The sequence below is a fragment of the Cibotium barometz genome, chromosome 42 (assembly GCF_041138505.1).
Source record: "Cibotium barometz isolate CiBa-2024 chromosome 42, ASM4113850v1, whole genome shotgun sequence".
NCBI lineage: Eukaryota > Viridiplantae > Streptophyta > Polypodiopsida > Cyatheales > Cibotiaceae > Cibotium > Cibotium barometz.
The window spans coordinates 24,630,204-24,647,456 of record NC_141087.1 but is presented as its reverse complement, the minus strand read 5'-3'; the positions used below and the strand labels follow the sequence as shown (position 1 = coordinate 24,647,456).

At 36.0% G+C, this 17,253-nt stretch overlaps 1 pseudogene; it reads right to left on the bottom strand.

Moving 5' to 3' along the window:
- Window positions 1-2,767: 2,767 nt before the first annotated feature.
- On the bottom strand, window positions 2,768-4,056 carry LOC147614301 (uncharacterized; annotated as a pseudogene).
- Between the last annotated feature and the right edge of the window lie 13,197 nt (window positions 4,057-17,253).

Below are 17,253 nucleotides of genomic sequence, written 5' to 3'. Positions count from 1 at the left end.
TTGGCGAGGTTGGGACTTCCTTGGCTTGAAGAGCTTGACCTTTCTACGCTTGCGCGCACTTGCAAGAACCTCCTCTTGGTCTCTCTCATAGTCTGAATCCTCCTCCTCTCCTGTTGCTGTGGTACCTGTGTATCAAGTTCCTCCTGGGTAGGTAGGGGACCCTGTCCTGGTCGTAGGGTCTTGCCACCTATGGTGCTACACAATGTAGGAATGTTTTCACCAATCGAGTCGAACTGCTCTCCACCTTTAAACGACGCAAGATTTTCTATACCAGCCAATGTTTGTTGCATTCATGAGCACCATTTGGCGTTGCTTTGAGTCGTTTGATAAATTAAAAAGGTGGAAACATGTTACATCCTCCTCGGTAATGAGGGACAAAACAAAAACAAACCATACAACTTTAGATCCTCCTCAGTGATGAGGCTAGCCTATTCGGACTTGAAAGTGGCCAATATTGACACCACTTGCTCATGATCAATAAGACGCTCACTAACTTCCGTTTCGAGGATTTCTTCGTCTCTCAAAGCTCTTAGGCCTGGCGGCACGACTCTCTTTCATGCATATTTCATTTCCTCCTTGCATTCTGCAATCGCCCGCTCACGATCCAAAGTTTGAGCTTCCATACGTAATGATTGCAGCAACACTTTTCCTCTATGGTAGTCCTCGTATGCCTGCTTGAAAAATGCAAGATGCGCCCTTGCACGCCTTAAATGATTTGGACTGAACTCGGGATCTTCACATTCCAAATTTCTTTCCTCGTCGTCCACAATTAGCTCGAGGTGTCCAAGAACATCGTTGAATGTTAGAGGCATGATGAGGAAAATGAGAGAGGGAGAGGGAGGCTTGCAAGTGGAGAAGGAGGTCGCAAACGAGTGAAGAGGGCGAGTGACAAGCAAGTTGTGGGAAGCGCTGAATATAAAGCATCTTATATAGGCAAATTATCAAAGTAAAGTTTGGAGTGCAATGCAAACCTTGCCATGCACACACACACACACACACTTGTTGTAATTGAAATCAAGAGAGAGAGAGAGAGAGAGAGAGAGAGAGAGAGAGAATTGTGTGTGCGTGAACTAGAGAGTGAAGGAGAATTGTTTTTGATCAAAATTGCAGATCAACAATCGTCGCAATCTATTAAGAAAAAACGAATGGATGTAAGGCCTCGGTGGGCAACGGAGACTTCAAGCATACAGGACAATTATAAATTTTAAATCAAAGAGTATAAAATTAGAGGGACATGCCTTAGTGGAAGAGCAAAAGGAAGCAGATCTTTTGCTGTTTGAATTCCTAGAAAAATGCAATGCTCAAAGGGAGTTTCATTTATTTTATGACATGTGGAATACAGAGATTGATTTTAATAAGGTTATCGAGCAGCACAGAGAGTTTTTATCCGAGGAGCTCTTAGATTTTAAGAGCATGACAGAGAATGGAAGGGTTTGCGTTTCAGATAAGTGGTATATTCATGTCAAGGATCTTATTGAGAACTCTAAGCAGAGGATCTCTATCACACCAGGTGATTTAATAATCTCCCTAATGTTTATAAGGCCACATGCAACATGCATTCTAGTACATGTAGGATTCTTGAAGAGAGTCTTGGTTTTGCCATGTTTTTGCATTTTGAGGACATTGAAGATGAGGCACATAAATTTTTAGAGCCCGACATTTTTATTGAGGGAAGCCAATTTGAAGAAGAGCCGACACAAGAGGAAGAAGTTAATATTGAAGAAGAGAAGAGACAAGCTCAATAACTTGACCTTGTAGCTTTACGGTCAGAAACTATAAGAGGTGAAGTATCCACTGAAGGTTTGAATCTAGAAAAAGGTCCTCTTGCTCTTCCAATGCTTCCATCTTTTAGCATCAAAGATGATGAATATTATCTGCTCTCCGATACTCAAAGGATCTTTGACTTGAGAGAAGATTATGCAATAGCTTTGAATGCACAAGCTTATACCGAAGGCCAAAACGTGGGTGTTGAGGATGGTGATTTAATGATTTTAGAGGAGTGCTTTGAGCCTAAGGTAGCACTTGCCTTGTGCTTTGAGAAAGTTGCATCTGTAGAAGAGTTACAGGATGAAGAATTTAGTGAAATACAAAGGCAGTTCAAAATTAAGCCTAAACAGCCTGAGATAGAAGAGGAACAGAAGTGTAAGCTCGAATGTAACACCGAAAGAAGTATCAATCTTTGGTCAGATAAAGTTCTGGAAGAAGATGAAAATATGAAGGTAACAATGTCCATTTTGAATGTTTTCTTTATTTTTTTCCTTCTATTTTAATGTACTTATGTTAATTGTGTGTTGACAACTTTGCTATTGTATTGCAGTTATATCTTGAGGATGACAAATTTTTGAGTAGATCATTAAGAGCCAGAGAATGGGGGCATGGGAGACTTTCATCACTTGCACATTATATGAACAAATTGTCTTCAGCCAAGATGCTTATCTATCATAGAATTCTAAGCAACAATGGGGAAGCTGTGGTATATTTCTTCAAGTGTTTGTCAAAAGCTCTTGGTGGGAACCAAGTGAGTTGGCGAGCAGATAAGGTGATCTTGATTGAAAAGATATTTGCTTTGTATGTTTTTGGTTATGCCCCAGGGCACAATTTCTCTGAAACATAAGAAAATTCTATAAGGACAAAGATATACTTTCAAAAGTACAAATTAAAAAACTGAGTGTAGGATATTATCTAGCATACACTGCATATGCTCTAGCACATGGAGTGGAGAATCCTCTTGAGCTATCGAGTTACGGCAAGCATCATTTGATTAGATTCAGAGAGCCACTTTTGAGGTCCGAAAATAAAGAAATAGAAGTTGCAGATTGAGAGAGCCATTTTTCAGGCCACAAATCACAGGAGCAGAGCCTCTTATATTGAGGGACAAAAGTTGTATTACATGTCTTTTTTGGATCATAACGCTTTTAGCTCTGTCAACCCACTTGTGATCTACAAATATCTTTGTATGTCTCCATTGTGCATGTTTCTCTGCAGCTGTTGAGTTCTGCAGAATTTGCCTTCTTCTTTGCTTTCGTGCCATGTTGAATGCTAGTTGAACTTCTGACAATGCAACCTTTTTCTTTATCTGCAACCTTTATAGTATCCCTCTGTAAAACCATTGGAACAATTCTTTGAGACTATTTGCCTTCTGTATTCCTCCAAAGTGTTGTATGTGACGAAAAAATGCATTTCGAGCCATGTAATGCGACTTCTCCATCCCTTGTGTAGACCAGATTGCAGGGCATCCATACTTTTTGACAAAATGTGGAAGGTGGTTAAACATAATATGCTGCAATCAAACATTTTTTATTAGAAAGTACTAAAATGTAGATCATGGAATATATATTGCAATTCAAAGATGTCATGCTTACCATATAGTGTGTAATGCTGCATCTTGTCCAAGCTTGCTTCATTGATTTACCAAAATTTTTTAGCTCCTCCTCTAGTGTACGGTGATCAATCTTGGTCCATGTCTTTTTGTCGCAGAATATGAATAACTTGTCTAATGATTTCCATACTTCTGCTTTCATATTTCTAGCGACACCGTCTGCTTCATCATCTTTCACAGCATTATGCACAAGCCTCCAAAGCCCATATCTCACCCTTGAAATATATCTTGATCTTCTGCCCTCTGATTCTTGCATACTGTGGTTCGGATAGAAATCTTCTTGCTTTGACTCCACCAATCGAAGGCTTGATCGGAACATCCTTCCCATTTGTGGACTTTTTAAGGTCTGTTGTGATATGTACATCTCCTCCATGGAGACCAATGTCTGACAATACTTTTTCTAATGCAGCAATTGCTATTTTCCTGTGCTTTTCAGGATGCAACTTCCAAGAAAAACCAATATATAGAAACACTAGTTTTTCCACGATTCGACACAAAGCATGCAATGTGCATATATGCACATTACACAAGGAAATGTCAAGGATTGCTTTAAATGGTGGATCTACCTTATCCCTGTTAGGTGCTCTCTTCCACCATTTGGAGTCCATCACATGAGCCGGTTCCTTGCAGTAAAGACATGGAGATTTAGAATTACCACCTTTGCTTATGTTATACATACATTTTAAGGTCTTCAAGTCCCCTGACATATGCCAATCAACTTGAAAATCTCCAATCCCTTCAACATGAAGCTCCTCTCCCTGAACTTGTCTTTTGATAATTGCAGGTATATCTGTATGATGGAAAATCCATGAGAGTGCATCATGGTCCTCTATTTTAACCTGTAATTGAAAAATGCAACTCTGTTAATGCATCAAAATTATAAAACATGAGCTTTAATTGTACAAAGTAAGCTTTAAGTGTACAAAGTAAAGCTGAGAGATTACCTCAAATGCACCCAACCACCAAATATTCTTCTCCGATTGTACAATGAAATACTTTGAGTTTTCCTTTGGTATTGAATGTTCAAGCGCTCTGTTCATTAGTGTGATTGTGACTCTTTCTATCTTTTTATCCTTCACAATTTGGCATTCATCAAGTTTAATAACAAAGATAAGTCGTCCATGGCACTCTTCTAAAGTGATTCTATAAAATTTTACCATTCTTCTTTGTAAATGTTGAAGATCAACAAAAATATTATTACATTCATTATAAATGGTGTTTCCTTTCTTTCCTTCAAAAACTCCATCAACATAAAACCATTGACCAATAAATCCATCGACTTGTTGATGACACAGCCTTAAAAATAGCAGAATAACCTTTTTTGCTTACTCCACTATCATCAAGAGCTTCTTGTATAATGTTCACATTAACTTTGTTTTTATGTACAAAGTTTTCCACAACATTCCGTTTGACTGTTTTAAACTTTTTGTCTTGGATCAAGCCTTCTGCAAGAGAAGTCGAAAATAAACTCTTCATTTGCTTCACTGGAAGACTATTTGGATTTATATTCTCCTTGAAAGGCTCCAATATTTTCCTACATACACAATAAAATGAATTCTTAAAGAAGATACAAAACATTAAACTTCCAATTTTCAATCAAACTAAAATATCCCTACCTTGCTTGTTGAACTCGCCTCTTGCATCCTCCCGTTCCTGCTTTCAAATCAGTAATATTTCGAAGATTTCGTTGCTTCAGCCTGTCTCCCAATAGTGTCGCTTTCGATCTCATTTTGCGTAGCTTCTCCTTACACTTTGTGTGTTCTTCGATCTCATAATGAAGTCTCTCTTTTAACGTCGCGCCTTCAAGTTGATACTGCATTTTTGTCCTCACTTCTTGTTCGTACAAAGATTTAAAGATGTGCGAAGCTTGACACTGTGCTGAGATACATCCAAGCATACCTTTCTTACCATCACCTACAAACCTCAACAACGTGGTTGGATTGGAAAAAGGTGGAGAAGAATTTTTGAGTATGCATTTTGGATAGAGTTTGCCATCAAACCATAAGTCGATGTGCTGTAATCCTTCTCTCCTCATGTTTTCTTTCTACGTCGCTCCTAGACATTGTTGTTTTGACAGAGGCGCATATTCTTCTATCAAATCAATATGTAGATGATGCCGACGCTTCTTGTTTGATGGTTCTGTCATTTTGAGGGTAGTCATCTCCAATGTTCCACAACGTGAGAGTCTAATAGTAGGGAAACATTTGAATATGGCAGTAAGCTTTGAAAAGCTTAACAAATGAAGAAGAATTTGGATTAGTTATGGTCTGACTGCATAGAGTGAAAGCGGGCCATGGAGCAGGCTGAAAAATGATCGAGGGAAGAGAGTGGGTTGTGGGAGTAATAAATACAAGAGTTCGTGGCTCATAAGTTTTGAATAAAGAAGAATATCTTTATTCTTTCATCTTTGACATCTTTACATATTCTATTGTGTATTTTAATGTAACATATTCTTCCATGTCTGATATGTTTACATATTCTATTAAATATTCTATTTTTTTGTGGATTTTGGAAGAGCGAAAAATGAAGAAATTACGAATTTCTCTCAGGGTCCCAAAATGAGCTCCCTTTTTTCCTAATGTACAAGATGGCTTAACATTCGAGGAAATGGCTTGGGGGTTTGATGTTTCACTTCCTACAAAACCCTAGTGGTGGTTAGGGCTTGGTTCAAGTCTTGACACCCATACTACCAAGTCAACTGTGGTCCTATAAGCTAGCTAGAGACCTGTGAGTCTCCATAACCCCAACTACTAGATTCATTGCCATAAGGAAAACCCCCTCTCTTTTTTTTTGGGTGCTTACTATGACAAATGAGAGTCTTAAGCTAGGTGATGCTATAAAGAGAAGGCAGAGAAAAACTCTCACCCTAGAAAAAATCAGTTGTTGTGTACAACAATCTTTTAAGACGTGCTAATTTGTACCAAACTTGGATTCTACTATCCTAAACAAAATCTAAAATTTACAAACATTGACATGATTCCTTGCATAATTTCAAAGAGAGAGAGAGAGAGAGAGAGAGAGAGAGAGAGAGAGAGAGAGAGAGAGAGAGAGAGAGAGAGAGAGAGAGAGAGAGAGAGAATATATTCTCTAATTAGGGAGAGAAATTCTAGCAATTCTCAATGTGTAGTAGTGATGAGCAGGGGTGGAATGATAATGGAGAGGGCACATAACAAAAGTATGGTGGGTGAGGCACAAGCAATGGTAAGTAAAAGTCTCCAATAAGTGTGTCAAAACTAGAGAGCAAAGGAGGTTGTGATGATATCTACAACTTGCATGTAATATAAAAAGGAGTTGCTTTATTTGGATCAGTGTTAGAAATAAACGTTTTTTCTAACTAGTGAAAAAAAGGATGACCTTGAAGTTCAACCGGTTTTATAAACTAAAATTTCAAAATTTTGATTCTTTAAATTTATGAGTAGCCAACATTACAACCGGCTTTTCTCAATTTGAGCCGTGAAAGTTACACTAAAGGATAATTTTTTTACTGGACAACATAATTCAGCTTATCGTTTTTTTGATCATGTGGCTATTATGACTTTTAGAGTGTTTGGTTGACAATAAATTAAAATAAAATTATAAATTTACCTTGAAATAAATTTTAAAAATCTCCATAGTTTTTTACAAGTACCTCAGCTTATAATTTTTGTGAACTCTTTTTTATAGTTCATATACATTTTCATCAAAACTATATTATTTTTGCTTGATTTTATCAAAGATTTCAAAAATTTAAAAAGAGTTATCAATTGTGCGATTTTTTAATATAATTTTTGATGGATTTGGTGCCCATACAAAGGCCTCTCTGTCCTAGGTTAAAACACTTACATGGCCCTCTTTTATGATGTAATCACATAAACCATTTTATAATCACAACATAAATAATGATTAATAAAAGTCAATTCAAATCATTATCTTAAAATGATACACGTATTCTACTATCAAACGCGAATATTCTTATTAAACCTTATTTAATTTTCTAATGAATTCTGTTACACAAGGCATACCAGTTAATTCTCTAACTCCTATTGAATATTTTATTTTACTACTGAATAATATGAATATATATATATATATATATATAATATTTATATAATATATATATATAATATATAATATATATATATATAAGCATGGTTAATATCTATTACATATTAACCATGGACAACCAAGGTACAAGGAGAGAAGAGAAAAAAGAAATCCTAGATTTCTAAAAAATAAGAGGAAAAATTCTCTTCAATTGACCCTTTGTATTCCGGTTTCCATTCTTGCATTTTGGGTCTTTATGTCTTTTACATACCATAGCAACACAAGGGTTGAGTAGTTATGTGAGCATTGGTGTAGATCCTCGAAATGTAGATTAGGGCTCGTAGTACAAGTTAGCTCAGCGTTTGAAGTAATGGCCTGGGGGTTTGATGTTTCACTTCCTACAAAACCCTACTGGGTTAGGGATTTGTTCAAGTCCTCAGACTCATGCTAAGTCAATTGTGACCCCATAAGCTGGCTAGATCTAGCATTAAGACCTAGGGGGGTCACCGTAACCCTAACTACTAGGTTCGATGCCATAAGGGGAATCCCCGCGCTTCTCCCCCCCCCACCCCATGCTTACTGTCACAAATGAGAGTCTTGTGCTAGGTGATGCTGTAGAAAGAAGGCCGAGAAAAACCCTCACCCCCTAGAAAACAAATTTATCGTACAACAAACTTTTCAAACGTGCTTAAATTTCCTAAACTCCCGTTGATGGACTTTTAAATCTAGTTGGATTTTACTATCCTAAACAAGATTAAAAATTTACACAAAAATGACATGATTCCTTACACAATTTGAGAGAGAGAGAGAGAGAGAGAGAGAGAGAGAGAGAGAGAGAGAGAGAGAGAGAGAGAGAGAGAGAGAGAGAGAGAGAGAGAGAATATTCTCTAATGGAGAGAAACTCTAATAGAAATACGGTATTCTCCATGTGTTGGACTACATTAAGATGCAGAAAATGTGTTGGTTGATAGTGTAGAGGAAGATGACAAATTAATATCATCTTCCTCCTCCAACCATGGAGATAACATAAATATAGATGGGATCGAGTCAGATGAAGATCAATAGTAAAGAGTCCTTGTGTATTGAGTCCAAGAATTTAGTCTTTTTTGAATGTGTTTTATTACCTCTTTCATGCTATGATTTCTTGAATTCTAGAGAAGGTTCACTTGCCATTATATAATTTTATGAATATGAGGTGTTTTTACCCAATAGTATAAAGTTGAAGTGATTTCACGGAAAACAATATTGCTATATGGGCTCCAATTAAAGAAGGCACCTCGAAAAATACTAGTTTTCAAAAAATTAGTTTAAAACATGTAAATTTTTAGGTTACAAAAGGGGAATGTTCCTTGCGTTTCTCAAACGTAAAAAATATTTCTCGCAATGTTGGTTATCCATACAGAGGAGAATTTCATTAACGTACTATATTTGAACTACTTCTATGCCCATGGGAACCCAATTATTAAGTGTGAACAACTTCTATACCCTTGGGAACCCAATTATTTCTCAGATCGGATTTCTAAGAACCTTCATTGACCTAGATGAGTAGCAGCACCATAGCAGAGACCAGTGAGTGCCCTAGCCTGGTAAGCATTTTGTTAGTCCTTCACAAGAGAAATAGGAAGGCGGACATTAAGATGCTTGCCACATCTGTTGGTATCCAACTTATCCAACTACTTCTTGCCTACATCACCATTGAGCCCAACTCCTCTTTGTACACTCTTAGATTATTTAACATCTAAGGCTTTGGGGTTTGATAATTCAGTGCTCGTGAAATTTTTTTTCCCAACCAACGGAAAAAAGGATCTAGCTAGTTTTGTCGCTCAAAATGATGAGATTTGTCAATTTTTACAAGTGAAAATGGTAAAAGATGACCAGTTTTATTCAAGATTAACTCCAATTTCATTAAGGATTTCAAAATTTCAGCTAGTAAAATACACTAAATGTCGATTGTTCGTGAACATTGGGACTCAGGTTGTGGGGTCTCTATCGAAACTTTTTAGGGGCGTGGAGAAAAGCAGGAGATGTGCACCACCATGTAGACTCTAGAGGGAACTGAGAGTCGGGGAGGAGGTTTATCATGCATCCTATGAAGGTCATCTCCCATTCTCATGAAGTTGTGGGCAGGTACATGTGTTGTGCATGTGCTAAAGAGAATGTGGGAGAGAGAGAGAGAGAGAGAGCTTGAGTTCATTGCTAGCAAACACACACCCACACAAAAGAGTGCAAGACACAAGAGAGATGGATGACTGAATTTTCTTCTATCTTCTTCTCTTCTCTACAACCATATAACTAAAAGATAAGAGTACATACATAAAGGGAAAGTACTCTCCTATAACAACATACAAAGTAGACGATCTATAGTGTGAACCTGGCTATATGAGTTGATGCTATAGCTATGCCATAACTCTAGTACTCCAAAGTGGCTCACATAGCCTATCATCCACTGGCAGCATATCAACCATAATCGCACCAACTGTGCCAGAGTGACATAGGTGCAAAAGCTATCACCCAAGCGGGTCATCAATGTCCGTTGTAGCACTAGTTGAGCTCAATATATCAACATGTGCTAGGCTCATTGTGAATGTCAGAGGAGAGGAGATCTTTGGCATGGTGTAGGTCCTCGGCATGTAGACAAGGGCTTGATGTACAAGCTGGCTCAACATTCGAGGAAATGGCTTGGGGGTTTGATGTTTCACTTCCTACTACAAAACCCTAGTGGTTAGGGCTTGGTTCAAGTCTTGACGCCCATACCAAGTCAGTTGTGGCCCTATACGCTAGCTAGAGACCTGTGAGTCTCCATAACCCCAACTACTAGATTCGTTTTAGCTAGGTGGTGCTATAAAGAGAAGGCAGAGAAAAACTCTCACCCTAGAAAAAATCAGTTGTTGTACAACAACCTTTCAAGACATGCTAATTTATACCAAACTTGGATTCTACTATCCTAAACAAAATTTAAAATTTACAAACATTGACATGATTCCTTGCACAATTTCAAAGACAGAGAGAGAGAGAGAGAGAGAGAGAGAGAGAGAGAATATTCTCTAATTATGGAGAGAAATTCTAGCAATTCTCAATGTGTAGTGATGAGCAGCGGTGGAATGATAATGGAGAGGGCACATAACAAAAGTATGGTGGGTGAGGCACAAGCAATGGTAAATAAAAGTGTCCAATAAGTGTGTCAAAACTAGACAACAAAGGATGTTGTGATGACATCTACAACTTGCATGTAAAAAAAAATGGAGTTGCTTTATTTGGATCAATGTTAGAAATAAACGTTTTTTCTAACTATTGAAAAAAGGATAACCTTGAAGTTCAACCGTTTTTTATTGAAAAATTGCATAGGTTAACCGGTTTTATAACTAAAATTTTAAAATTTTCATTCTTTAAATTTACGACGACTAGCCAACATTACAACCGATTTTTCTCAATTTGAGCCGTGAAAGTTACACTAAAGGACAATTTTTTTCTGACACTAGACAACATAATTCAGCTTATCGTTTTTTTGATCATGTGGCTATTATTACTTTTAGAATGTTTGGTTGACAATAAATTAAAATAAAATTATAAATTTATCTTGAAATAAATTTTAAAAATCTCCATAGTTTTTTACAAGTACCTCAGCTTATAATTTTTGTGAACTCTTTTTCTTAATTCATATACATTTTCATCAAAACTATATTATTTTTGCTTGATTTTATCAAACATTTCAAAAAATTGAAAAGAGTTATCAATTGTGTAATTTTTTAATATAAGTTTTGATGGATTTGGTGCCCATACAAAGGCCTCTCTATCCTAGGTTAACACACTTACATGGCCCTCTTTTATGATGTAATCACATAAACCATTTCATAATCACAACATAAATAATGATTAATAAAAGATAATTCAAATCATTATCTTAAAATGATACGCATATTCTACTATCAAACGCGAATACCCTTATTAAACCTTATTTTATTTTGTAATGAATTTTGATACACAAGGCATACCAGTTAATTCTCTAACTATAAGATTCCTCCCTTAGGCTTTTGATGTATGCAGGTGTAAGAACCTCCTCTTCTGATCTTATAATTATTTCCCTCTCTGAAATAAAAGAAAGATTTTGTTTTACCCTCTTTTGGCCTAGAGAGAGAAAATATTCTAGAGAGAGATTATTCAATTTTTAGATATTTTTGGATGGAAAAATATCTCTTCTTATTAAAATAAATTCCCCCAAAACAGAAGTTCAAAAGGATTTTCAGAAGGTGCATTAGAAATCAATTATTATCTGTTCAAAAGGCCTTATCCTAAGGGTCCACATTTTCGAAAAATTTTAGATTAAGGTTCTAAGGGGCCAATTAGATTAATCCAAATGTAGGGAGGAGATAAATTGAAGAAATAAAGAAAATCTCCCAAAAATGAGTAAATACTCACATAAGATGCAGAGTTGACTAAGGACAAGGATATTAGTTAAAAAAGAAGAGATATTTAGAGAAATGATGCATTTTTGACACCTCAGTGTGGGGGGATTCCCCTCATGAAGGAGGCGCCTATTTCACATGTGTGGTTGAGTTTTAAACTCACAAATAATGAGATATTTTCATCTCTCCTCTCTCCTGCTTCAACTAGATCCAAAAAGTAAGCTAAACTGACCTAAAAATGGTCAAAAATTGACCAAACTGATTTGGAAAATTCTAGAATTAGTTTGCTTGGTTAGAGGCTCACTTTTTCCTATAAATGAAGCCTCCCCCTCTGTAAATAGATAATAGTGTTTTATGCACTGTTACTCTACTTCTCCCAGAGTCGAAAAAAACTGTGAATTTATTAATAATTCATTAGTTTTTCACCATTCCCTCTTCTAAAGAATTGGTGGCCACCCTTGTTGCAAACAAGAGTAGATCCCTCAAACCATCAAGCGAAAGGAAAGCTCCCAGAAATTCATGTAAGTTAGAAATCCTACTTTTTCTTATTCCTTTTAATGGTTTTCTAATTTTTGTTTTGTTTTAAAATGTAAAATGATGCTATGCCTTGTTGGAAAGGCTTTCCCCCTCTCTTCTTCTTAAATTCAGCCTTTCTTTATCCTAGATAAGTAATCTAATTGTTGGAATTAAACTTTTCATATTGTTTCTCTTTTAAAAGTGAAATTTGATTAGTTTAGAATGCTTTAAACCATCTGGGGATAATTTTTAAGTAACTTAAGAATAGAAAAAATTAAAAAATGGTCAGCCATACAAAGGAGGTTATGGCAAAATTTTCTTAAATTTTATGAAATAAATTTTATCTTTTATTATTCAAAAAGAGTAATCCCCATCGTTTGTGTATTCTAAAAGTTTTATTTTCATTCTATGCATAGAAAAATGCATAGTAGAAATATTTTTATTATAAAAGTGTTATTCTATTAAAATTAAATTCTATGCATAGAAAGATGCATATTGAATTCTTTTAATTATAAAAGCGTTACTTTCATCAATTTTTATTTTATGCATGGAAAGATGCATAAAGAATTTATTTTTATTTCAAAAGAGTTATTCTCATCAATTTTGATTTTATGCTTGGAAAGATGCATAAAGAATTTTTTTTTATTTCAAAAGAGTTATTCTCATCAATTTTGATTTTATGCATAGAAAGATGCATAAAGGAATTTATTTTTATTTTATTTTGAAAGTGTTATTTTTCTTAAAATTGAATTTATGCATAAATAGATGTATAAAGGGATTTTTATAAAAGTGTTATTTCCACTGAAGTTGATTTTTATAAAAGAATGAATGGTTGGATAGATGTGATGTGAATCAGATAAATGTGAATGAATAGATGGATAGATGTGATGTGAATTAAATAAATGTGAATGAATGGATGGATAGATGTGATGTGAATCAGATAAATGTGAATGAATAGATGAATAGATGTGATTTGAATCAGATAAATGTGAATGAATGGATGGATAGATGTGATGTGAATGGATGGATGTAAAGAATAGAAGTGGATGTATGTGAAGAGTAGGAGTGGATGTATGTGAAAGAATGGATGTGGATGTATGCGAAACAATAGATGTGGATGTGTATGTGATAAGTATGGATGTGGATGTATGTGAAAGGATAGATGTGGATGTGTATGTGATAAGTATGGATGTGGATGTATGTGGGAGAATACATGTGGATGTAAATGTGATGGATATGAACGAGAATTGAGGCGATGAGATGTGATGTAAATTGGATAGATATGAATGATAAGGGATGTGAATGAATGTGATAGCATGTGAATCAGGATGTAAACATGTGAATCGGGATGTGAATGAACGATAAGGGATGTGAATAAATGTGATAGCATGTGAATCAGGATGTAAACATGTGAATCGAGATGTGAATGAATGATATAGGATGTTAATGAAGGTATTAGCATGTGAATAGGGATGTGAATGAATGATATAGGATGTGAATGAATGTGTTAGTATGTGAATCGGGATGTGAATAAATGATAAGGGATGTGAATGGATGTGATGTGATGTGAATCGGGATGTGAATGAATGATAAGTGGTGAAGTGATGAGATGTATGGGTAGATGCAAGTGAATGAGACCTAATGAGGATAAATGAGGAAGTAAGTGATGAGATAGAAAAAGATGTGATTAGATGAGAATGGGATACTTATGAAATGAATGTGGATTGATGTGTGGGTAATGTGGATGGATGTATGGATGATGTGGATGGATGTGGATGGATGTATGGATGATGTGGATTGATGTGGATTGATGTGGATGGATGTATGGATGATGTGGATTGATGTGGTTGATGTGGATGGATGTATGGATGATGTGGATTGATGTGTGGATGATGCGATTGGATGTGATTTGATGTGGGAATGATGTGATGTGATAGGGATCGATGAAGAAAATAAAATTGTGGTAAGATGAGAAAAGATGGGGACTAATGTGAAAGGATGCGGAGTAATGAGAAAAGATAAAAATATTGTTGGAACTGTATTTGTATGTGAAATCTGTTTTTAAATGACTGTTTTACGTCAAGAATGCTGGGAAAGCATTTTGACCATCTTGTGATTGAGGTCGTGGAGATCTATCTGTTAAAGTTGCAAAAGTTGTAAACTGGTAAAACAGAGAGTCAACAGAGGACGTCTCGCGTAGCAAGGCCGACCGAGGTCTTGACCAGCCTTGGTTTCATTTAAATGGTGAGCTTCCGGTACAGTGGATGAGGGACCAAGGAAGTGGCCTATGAGTGAAGCGCTAGGTGACCTGGAAAGGATCCTAGAGGGTGCTGACCATACAGTGCTCGGGGCTTTGGGTCGCCGAAGATACCCACAAGTATGTGGGGGAAGATATTGGAACAAGGAGTAAGAGTTGTTTTCTGAATTCAGGCATGGATCTGCTTGATTGACCTTGCTGGTCCTCAATGGATGAGTCCATGGCTTTTTTATATGGATCTGTTGGTTGATCTTGCTGATCTTCAACGGAGATTCCATCTGGATATTTTTATGTGATTATATTGTCGGGTACTATGAGCTAGGAACTATTGAAAAGGCCCCTCATGAGTGAACAGGTGGTGAGCATTCTAATTGCCAATGATGCCATATGTACACCGATGAAGGAATGAATTGGAAATTAGGATTCAACTGGATAATTAGAGGATTATGATCAGTAACACTATGGTTTCATTAAATGATTGTTTAAAGATTATTGAATCTATGAAAAAAGCAAGTTCATATCGGGTGTGTAAGTGGTGTGACTAGTTTTATGTTTGCATGAATATCTAGCTAGGGGGCCTGGGAACTCTTTTCCCTGGTACCCGGGACAAAACCTACCCAAATTCCTAATTGGATCCCATCATTACAGTGGTTGGGCAGTTGGCTAACCCACGGGACTGGATGGGGTTAGGCTGGACTGATGGATCCGTAAATCGAGACTCAATTTCTCTACATGTCAACCTCATCTTCATCACTTTGGAAATTTCCATTCACTAAGGTTCTAAATTGTAGATATTCCAACATCGGTGAGAACCACACATCCAAATCCATTCAAGGGTAAGTACTCATTGGAGATGGTGGCAAATGTGATGGCACATGGAAAGTGAAAGAGGTCAAGAAATGTCCCCAATAAAAGTGTGTTTATCCCAGTAGAGATCAACATACGTATGCTTGAAAAAAATACATATATTCAAGAAAACAATCCCAACAAATCTTTGCGATATTAAGCATGTGTGACAAACAGGAGAAGGACTCTCTCTCAAATAGAAGATGTGCTTGGACTACATCAAGATGCAGAAAATGTGTTGGTTGATAGTGTAGAGGAAGATGACAAATTAATATCATCTTCCTCCTCCAACCATGGAGATAACATAATATAATTTTATATAATTATATTATATAATTATATAATATAATGAATATAAGGTGTTTTTACCCAATAGTATAAAGTTGAAGTGATTTCACAGAAAACAATATTGCTATATGGGCTCCAATTAAAGAAGGCACCTCGAAAAATTAGTTTAAAACATGTAAATTTTTAGGTTAAAAAGGGGAATATTCCTTGCATTTCTCAAATATAAAAAATATTTCTCGCAATGTTGTTTATCCATACAGAGAGGAGAACTTTTGATCATTCACTATCTTGCACCTAAAGCATTATACTCATTCTTTCCTCCCTGAATAGGAGAAAGAGAAATAACTTTAAGTACGTACTATATTTGAACTACTTCTATGCCCATGGGAACCCAATTATTAAGTGTGAACAACTTCTATACCCTTGGGAACCCAATTATTTCTTAGATCCAATTTCTAAGAACCTTCATTGACGTAGATGAGTAGCAGTGCCATAGCATAGACCAATGAGTGCCCTAGCTTGGCAAGCATTTTGTTAGTCCTTTATAAGACAAATAGAAAGGGAGACATTAAGATGCTTGCCACATCTGTTGGTATCCAATTTGTCTCTAAGATTTGAACTACTTCTTGCTTACATCACCATTGAGCCCAACTCCTCTTTGTACACTCTTAGATTATTCCACAAGGCAGGACTAGTGACATTTAAGGCTTTGGGGTTGATAATTCAGTGCTCGTGAAATTTTTTTCCCCAACCAATGGAAAAAAAGGATCTAGCCAATTTTGTAGCTCAAAATGATGAGATTTGTCGATTTTTATAAGTGAAAATGGTAAAAGATGACCGGTTTTATTCAATATGAACTCCAATTTCATTCAGGACTTCAAAATTTCATCTAGTAAAATACACTAAATGTCGATTGTTCGTGAACATTGGGACTCAGGTTGTGGGGTCTCTATCAAAACTTTTTAGGGGCATGAATGTAAGATTCCTCCCCCACCCCCTTTTTGATGTCTAGTATCTTTCCCTGTAATCAATCCCTCTTCAGAAATATAAAGACCTTGTTTCTATCTGTTTTAGCCTAGAGAGAGAAAAATATTCTAGAGAGAGAATATTCAGATTTTGAATATTTTTGGATAGAAAAATATCTCTTCTAATTCAGATGAGTTCCCCTGAAACAAAAATTCAAAAAGAATTTTCCAATGTGCAATTGGAATTAATTGAAAATAGCTATAAAGAACCTTAGCCTAAGGGTCTAGATTTTCTGAAATCTTTAGACTATGGTCTAATTAAGGTTCCTATGGACCAATAGCATCAATCCATGTGTAGGGAGGAGATAAATCCAACTTGTAAAAAGAAAATACCCAAAAATGAGTAAATGCTCACATGAGGTGAAGAGTTGAAAATGTACAAGGTTTATTAGTAAAAAACTATGAGCAATATTAAAAATATGACATATGTAAGGAAGGGGAATTCTTTAAAGGAGGTGCATATTTCACATAAGATGAAGAGTTGAAAATGTACAAGGATTATTAGTAAAAAACTAT